Source organism: Maniola jurtina, chromosome 21, assembly GCF_905333055.1.
Source record: "Maniola jurtina chromosome 21, ilManJurt1.1, whole genome shotgun sequence".
In the NCBI taxonomy this organism is placed as follows: domain Eukaryota; kingdom Metazoa; phylum Arthropoda; class Insecta; order Lepidoptera; family Nymphalidae; genus Maniola; species Maniola jurtina.
Genome location: NC_060049.1, coordinates 7,787,661 through 7,796,882, shown reverse-complemented (window position 1 = coordinate 7,796,882; position 9,222 = coordinate 7,787,661). Strand labels below are relative to the sequence as shown.

Genomic DNA, 9,222 nt, shown 5'->3' with positions numbered 1-9,222 from the left:
TTGGTTGCTTAATCACACTAATATTATAAAGGCGAAAGTTTGTATGTGTGTGTGTGTGTGTGTGTGTGTGTATGTTTGTTACTCCTTCACGCAAAAACGACTGGACGGATTTGGCTGAAATTCGGAATGGAGATCTATCTATATATTATCTATAATATCCTGGATTAGCACATAGGCTACTTTTTATCCCGGAAAACCAAAGAGTTCCCACGGGATTTCGAAAAACCTAAATCCACGCGGACGTAGTCGCGGGCGTCAGCTAGTATTCAAATGAAATTGGAACTACGATTGTATGAAACGAGTGACGGAGAGAGCCCTGTTAAGCCGCAACGGAACAACAGATCGACGTGAGTTCTTATATAATAGGTATAATACCTGAAAAGTGTCTCAAACTACTTTAATCCCGGGGAATCTAAGTTTCCACAGTATAAAAAACCCAAATCTAGTATCTATAAACAGAGAAGATTGTTAGACAATTTACAGGTAGATGCCTATCTATTTTGATTTGTTACGTAAATTTTTTATATTTTTAGATTCATAGCCTGTCCATGACCATATAATAATATTATATGGTCTACTCTAAAGTACTATAGATAAAGATAATGAAAAATAAACTACGCAAAGAAGTCAAGAATTTAAAAATAACTGACGAATGAATATTATATTTCTCTCTTTGCTTTACCATTATAATTTTGTTTTGATATACCTAAAAATCATTTCTATATTTCTACCAATTTACTAAATTGATATTGGATAGCTCTTTGGTTTGGTATTCTCTTTGAGATTTGTTATTTTTATACAGAGTGGTGGTTTGTACTATCGTTTGCTGTTATTTTAACGTTAATTGAAAGTTTTTGATGCCGTACAGTCGTTTACTTACTCTCATGATTAAAAACCTTGAGGGTACGATCACCATTTTCTAGGGTCCCGGTGTCTGTCTGTCTGTCTTGTCTGTCAAGAAAACCTACAGGGTACTTCCCATTGACCTAGAATCATGATATTTAGCAGGTAGGTAGGTCTTATAGCGCAAGTAAAGGAAAAATTCTAAAACCGTGAATTTGTGGTTATATCATACAAAATTTAATTCATTAAATTACATATAGATGGCGCAGACCGTTATTAACTTGCAGAGTTCTACATAAAGGTGTTAGGTATATCTTGTACGATGGTACGGAACCCTTTGTGTGCGAGTCCGACTCGCGCTTGGCTGGTTTTTATTGGTGGTTCCGTCAACTGATCCGTGAACAAGAAACTTGGATGAAAGAAACTGGACGAGACCATTAAGTATTTGGTCCATCTTTCTTACGCGTAGGTACAACAACATTTCGTATTTAACACGTTTTGTGTGTTTCAGGTTTTAATACCTAATTATAAAGTTTATAAATCTTGAGAGAGGTTTTCAAGTTTAATTTCCTCGTAATCTGTCGTTCGCTCTCGTGTGAGCGTGTTCCAACATCCTAATCATCAAAGACCCGGAAATAATCCTTCCAATTACCGGCAGATTATTAACCTTCACATCCTCGATTAATACGATATTTCTCTTACATAAACTCGTTGATTATTATAATTTTGCATGAAATAAACAAAAAGAATGTTAAAATTATTAATATTTGATAAGTCAGGAAATCATTTTTTCCTTCTCTAAATATAGATTAAAGGTAAAGTAGCCAAAAATATTATTCTCACGCAAATTCCTACGACGTATCATGAAAAATATCAGGCTTTTCTAACAAACAAGTGCGTAAATCACGATGTTTTGACATTACGAACTATCGCCGACAATGGCCTACGATTTATGTTTATTCATGTTCATATAAATACCAATCATTTATAGACCTGAATAACTATAATATACAAGATGTAAGGGAAATGCTATCGAAAACTTCTTGAATCATCTATATCGTGATCAACCCATCTCCGGCTCACTACAGAGCACGGGTCTCCTCTCAGAATGAGAAGGGTTTAGCCATTGTCCACCACGCTGGCCAAGTGCGGATTGGCAGATTTCACACCTTTGTGATCATTATCCTGAGCCTCAATAGCTCAACCGGTAAAGGAGTGGACTGATAACCGAAAGGTCGACGATTCAAACCCCGCCCGTTGCACTATTGTCGTACCTACTCCTAGCACAAGCCTGACGCTTAGTTGGAGAGGAAAGGGGGAATATTAGTCATTTAACATGGCTAATATTTAAAAAAAAAAATGGAGAACTCTCAGACAGGCAGATTTCCTCACAAAAAATTCCTTCACTGTTGAAAGCTCCGAAAAGTTAGAGGTGCGAGCCCAAGATAAATGAAACTACATAAGATGATATACTAGTACCATAAGTAGGTACCTTAGAGTTACATAAAAGTGGAATTTGATAAGACTAAACTTACAGAGAGGAGGACAATTCTCATTCCCAAGATTAGTGTTGGAAGGGAGAATTGCAGGCAAAAGAGCTCAAGGTCGCCAAAGACGCAAATGGTTGGACGATATAAGGTGGTGGACACTGGACAGGGCTTAGTTACCCGAAGTTGAAAGAGGCGGCTTTTAATAGAGAAGCTTTTCGGATGATGATCGCCAAACTTCGTTTCGAAGAAGGCACGCGATGATGATGATGATAGTGTCAATTTTGTTGTATTTAAAAGTTTTAGTAAAAAGTAGAGCAAGTAATGGTACCTATATTTATATTTATAAAATATGGAAATCTCCTGTCACGAAATATTTGGAGAGCGTTTTTTTTTTAAGAAATATCACCAACTGAAATCTCGAATATTATCTGACATGAATATTAATCCAATGGGATAAGGGACCACGGAAGAGTCTAGAAGCGTCGTCATTTCCCTTTGTTATTTGCATAATTTTTTGTACGGTTTTTTCGATAAGGTATTCTTTTTTACCAAGAATAATATCTTTACCTACCTATAATATCTTTAGTACCTACTTTATGAATCAGAGACCTAATGTAAAGTTACTTAACCGCAAAGTTTCTTTAATCGCATACTATATTTATTTACGTACGCACCCTATATTTAAGTACCTACCTATACTTAGGCAAACTCTTATTCGTAAGCCCTTACAAGTAAACGTTCCCCAAAGTTCCTTTTTCCTTATAATTATTATTATTTTAACGCTTTGCGTCATCATTCCTTATAGATACGCATGGCTAGGACTTTTAATACTCTTCCAAGATCAGTGTTTCCTACCAATTAGGTATACATATTCCAATGTTTAAAACAAGAGTGAATATGCACCTTCTAGGCAAACGCATCCCATCTTTGCCCACGTCATCACTTCCCAATGTGATCGTGGTCAAACGTACTTATGCCTACACAAAATATACATATGCTTATAAAAAAAATATACGTAATATACAGTAAATATTCTTCATTTTCCAAGCTAAATACAATACAAAACCTAGCTTTGAAATCTATCTCTTTAATGTGACAACATAATAAAAGAGTTTTTAGTTTGAAATACCTTTGACAGTGGGGGCTAAAACACGAGGAGGTAACAGGATTATGCCAAGAATAATTTGCATAATATCCTTGCTTGTGCACTTAGCCATTGATCTAGGCTTTTGTAGAAAAGACAATTACCAAACCAATTTTAGTAAATACTAATATTCTAAAGGCGAAAGTTTGTATGTGTGTGTGTGTGTGTATGTTTGTTACTCCTTCATGCAAAAACTACTGGACGGATTTGACTGAAATTTGGAATGGAGATAGATAATATCCTGGATTAGCACATAGGCTACTTTTTATCCCGGAAAATCAAAGAATTTCCACGGGATTTCAAAAACCTAAATCCACGCGGGCGAAGTCGCGGGCATCGGCTAGTAGTAAATAAACCTTAATAAAATCATCACCATCATCAACGCTTAGCCGGCTCATTACTGAGCATGGAACTCCTCTCAGAATGAGAAGGGTTAATAATTCAGTTTTTTCAATTTAAATAGAAATTACAATTAGTTTTGTATTTCAGGAGTGCGGGTGGCTGATGCTTGTGCTTAAGTCGTATCAGATAATGCTGCGGTTACATTAAGATTAACGTCAATGCCCAAAAATTCGAACCGCTAGGATATGGAACGCCCTTCCGGCGTCAGTTTTCCCTTCCACCTATAATATGGGTACCTTCAAGTCAAGAGTGAATAGGCAACTTCTAGGCAAGCGCGCTACATCTTAGGGTACATCATCACTTGCTAGCAGGTCTGATTGCAGCCAAACGCTAGTCTATATAATTAAAAAAAAAATGCCTTAAACAACACGATAATCTCCGCCGGTAAACAACGCGTTCGCGTTGAACTGAGTGGCCACACTAACGGTTATTACACGCCATAAAGTTCACGCGCACCGTGTATTGCAAGAACTCCACTTAAAAAAAAAGAAGATTAAAATTTTTAAGTTTTTGTTAAATAATAATATATTAGTTTTGTAGTAATTATTGAATTTAATTTTTCTCAAATAAACAACAGTTTAGTAATTCATGGTGTGACTTCCATTAGACCCACTAAGATAGGATTTTCAGAAATTTTACCCGAGCGAAGTCAGGAAGGTTCAGCTAGTCTAGCTAATCATTATAGCAACACAATTCGCTACTACTAAAAAGTTCTACATAGCAAAACTTAAACCATTATTTTGGCGTTTCCAGTGCCATCTCAGTTTTATGACTGCATCCCAGCAGTCTTCATGCGCTGGAACGAAGTTAGTGTAATTACATTACTTCGTCATGTAATGAAATACAGGGTGTGTAACCAGAACACTAGCATAAAAGAAGACAGGTGATAGTACTGAGGATTACTGATAAGATACAACAAAAAAAACACGAAAAATCCTGTATTTCTAAAAGTTCACAATATATTGCAAATAAAACATCTGACTGACGCTAAAGACCAACTTTCCATAAATAGGCCACTCGAAGTCAATGCCACGTCGTAGGTGAGGCGTTGACCCGAATTTCGCATGTTATAAAATCCGGGTCTGAAAAATACTAAATCATCAAAATTACAAGATAAGGCAAATCGTTACTGGCATTGGATTGCGTTAGCACAATATAAGTAGTAGGTATAATAATATCGCTAAGTTTTTGCTAGTTCAGTTTTTGTTTTTGTTACATCCTGTATGTTTGACGATCGAGTGCACTTAGCACAGAATAATAATATGCAACTAGAGTATAATAAGTCACAAAGTTCTACATATTTTAAGGTAAATTATTTCGACGATTCAACTTGTAAAAGTTTATTTGTATAAAAATATATTATATTCTATTCTATACTTTGTATTTATATAGAAATAAGTTTTAAGTGAAAAAGCTTGTTTAATGTTAAAGCTTTTTAATTAAACTAAAAAGGATTGAAACTATTCACGAAAACCAAATAAAATGTATAAATCCAAACACGATTATTCTATTATATTAGGTATGCTATTACATATTAGTGTAACATTTTGTTTTTTTTTAAGAGCAATTGCTGAGTTTTTTGCTGGTTCTATTTTCCGAACCGGTGATACATAATTATAGGTAACACTAGTTGATACTATACAGTGACTGTCCTACTTAAAATAAATAAATTAATTTAATTCACTACGGAGCTCCATCGCTCACCTTCCATCACCATCATCAGGCTCCTATCATTACATTTTTGAAAAAAATCTTGAAAACAAAGCAAATGTGTACAATCTCGACTATCCTGCCATATGCCATCATAGAGTTTCAACATCCACTTACATCATCAGAGACGCTCAATGGAACCATAATACCTATTAAATAAATAAAATAAAAATATTTTATTTCAGACATTAATAATTATTAGAACTTAGCGGACGCTCTAGCGTGTGTCTTGATCATATATACGTATTATCATACAAACACGGCTGTTTACTAACTCAATCGGACAATTAAAGACAATTACCAAAATTAAAGACAGTTACCAATTTCGATGGAATGACAACATATTAGAACAAAGTAACGTGAACTTTAAAGCTTTCGCCAAGTGCGAATCAGACTCGCGCACTGAGGGTTCCGTACTCGGGTATTTTTTCCAATATTTTGCACGATAAATCAAAAACTATTATGCATAAATATAAATAAAAATCTGTTTTAGAATGTACAAGTAAAACCCTTTCATATGATACCCCACTTGGTATAGTTAGTTATCTTACTTTGAAAATTGAAACATACTTTAATTTTTTTTTAAATAATGTGACCACAAATTCCGGGTTTTCAGATTTATTCCTGTACTTGTGCTATAAGACCTACCTGCTAAAATTCCCTATAGGTTTCTTGGCAGACACGACGGACGGACGGACAGACAGACAGACAGACAACAAAGTTATCCTATAAGAGTTCCAATTTTCCTTTTGAGGTACGGAACCCTAAAAACGTAGGATTTTGCGTGTAGGTGTCCTTTATAACACGTACCTTCACTAAGAAATTATTCTGAAACTCCACCCGAGTAAATGCAAGGCGGGTTTGTTAGTTTCCTATGTTATAGAAGCCAGTGACGGCATATTAGTTTTGTGCTCCATATCATAGTTGTGCGTCATTTCGTATATATGTATATGTTATAGGCTACTTTTTATCCCGGAAAATCAAACATTTCCACAGGATCTATAAAAATCTAAATCCACGTGGATGAAGTCGCGGGCATCCTTTAGTAATTTATAAAATAAAAGTGAAACCAGGGTGGAACAAAGTTTAAAGCATGGCTTGAGCTTCACAACAATCATAGTATTCGATAGAATGCAATACAATTTTCATGGAAAGCAATCATGATTAGTCATTCGCATTGAAACCAAGACACATAAGCAGTAACCATCTCAGGTCATCTTTTTAGGTGATAATATCATAATGATTATGAGCCGTTAATGATTTTTGCAACAATAACGACTCTCACGGCCGAATTGTGCTAAGTAATCAAATCTGAATGTCTGTTTGCACAACTGATCTGAATCATTTCATTACTCGTTCAGTTTATTACCTTAATATAATTACGCCTTACCGCCTACTTGGTTTCAATATTCTAGAGCCAAAGAGGCTAAATAGGGAGCTGTCCACGAATAGCCCACTAAACAAACACCTTTTCGTTATAGGTCTCACCACAGTTCTTATGAGTAGGGCATGCATGGAGGTCGATGAAATATCGACGCACGTGCTCCTAGAATGCATGGGCGTGGTAGAACAACGAAAGCGACATTTGGGAACCCCAACCTCACTTCATGAAGCCCTCGGCAACCTAGGCGGTCTACTCGGCTTCTGGAGCGAGCTTTGATGGCGGAGTAAAGACTTCGGCGGGGAGGGGCAACGCACGCACAACAGACGGTGCGGAAACCATCCCAGAGAGAAGAAAGAAAGACAGAAGTCGTGGTCGATAACCGAACACGCGCAAAATTTAAACAATAAAGCCGGGTTAAATATTAAATTTCAGACTTTTTGATATTTTGCTTCGCGTTTTTTCAGCCACGTGTTTAAGTAAGACAGCGATAGGAAGATATATACATATAATTATGTGAATGATGATGATGCAGCACGTTGCCATTAGTCCAAAGTAGAATGGTCCATTTTTACTTTGGACTAATCGCAATGTCACTGCATTTTACCTTTGGACTGTAACATAAACAACCATGGCCTATTTTCGAAGAAGTGACACCCCCTGAGTTGTGTAAACTAGATATTAATTTTGCGTGTCAGTGGGGTAACATATGAGCTTTAATTACTTATAACATCATGCTGTGACGTATTGGGTTATTATTAAATTTACTTGCTTGCTATGTTATGGACCCTAGTTGGGCAATCCTAAGGATAATCCTAACAAGTACAACGTAGAACCATAGTTAAGTTCAAAGTCATTATTATGATTAGGCTTTGTTCGAGTGAAATTTTTAAAAATTCTGTCTCAGTGGGAATCATTTTTAACCTCCACCCAAAAAGAGGGGTGTTATAAATAATTTGCCATGTGTATCTGTGTATCTGTCTGTGACATCGTAGCTCCTAAACTAATGAACCGATTTTAATTTAGTTTTTTTTTGTTTGAAAGGTGGCTTGATCGAGAGTGTTTTTAGCTATACCTAATTTTATACGGTTCAGCTGTTTGGAAGTTATCAGCTCTTTTCTAGTTACTGTAACATTCACTTGTCGGGGGTGTTATAAATTTTTAATTTACACTTGTAAAGAAACCTCAAGGCGCGAGCAAACTATCGGACGTGTCCGTAAGCCACGGTTGACAGCCGGGACAGGTAGCACTGTGCACAGTCGATTGGGACACGGCTTGCCAGAGTGCTATCGGACGTCCGAGCGCTCAAGAACCCAAGGTTACGTCCGCTACTTACGTCGCGTCGGGTAGTTTGCACAGTTCGTTGAACATTTTACTATCCAGATACTTATAAGTCGCGGTGGTCAGTCGCGTCCGATAAAGTTTCCGTCTTTACATGCCAAACCTGAATTTTTAGACCCACAGTTTAATGATGTTAACGTCAGTTACACAGTTTATCATCTTGGACGAATAAATACTCTTTAACATTTAATTTGTTGAAAATATTAGCAGAGGGCACAGTGGACGAAGTGTAGGACGAGATGCGGGCGACGTGCGCGGGATCGGGTCGGTCTGCGGATGTCGCCCGTTGGGTCCCAGGGTCGGGGGACGCACTGCGTTGGTGCGGCCCGGAGGTGCAGTGGGGGGACCTCGAGTAGGTCCCCGGTGGAGGGTCTGCCTCGGCAGACGTCGCTGGCTGGGTCTCGGTTGTTTGCTTCGGCCGTTCCCGTGACCCAGTCGCCAGGCGACGCGCAGTAGCGCCGCTGGGGTTTAGTGGGTATTCCGGTCGCCTCTCGGGCGGCGAGTCCCACATACCCTCCCTCAGCTGGCTGGCTGCCTTACGGCTGGCTGGCTAGCTTCCGGGGGGGATGCGTAAATGCATTCCCCAGCGTCAAAAAAAAAAAAGGTAGGTACATCGTAAACATATTGGTTCCATGTTATTTAATACAACCTTACTCTGAACACTAGTTCAGCAAGTAGGAACGGAATAATAAAAGGAAGCCGTAGCAGAAAGTTCTCTACCTACTGGAAAGACGTATTGCGCATATTAAACCCTGAAACCTGTTCCTATCGGGGACTTTACGACTTATGTTGAGTACAATGAGCTAGGAAAGTTCAGACTCGATGCTCGATTATGAAACTGCAGATATTGCTTTCTCTTTGACTAAAGAGAAAGCAAGACTAAGGCGCGTTTGGAACCCTAATAGCTTTAG

The 9,222-nt window shown here is 37.7% G+C and overlaps 1 long non-coding RNA gene across 1 annotated transcript; it reads left to right on the top strand.

Annotated features, from left to right (window-relative positions):
- Positions 1-230: 230 nt before the first annotated feature.
- Positions 231-8,301, top strand: LOC123876102. The gene is made up of 3 exons (XR_006798261.1): positions 231-242; positions 1,026-1,030; positions 8,255-8,301. It is a non-coding gene; the product is annotated as an uncharacterized LOC123876102 (long non-coding RNA).
- The last annotated feature ends 921 nt before the right edge of the window (positions 8,302-9,222 follow it).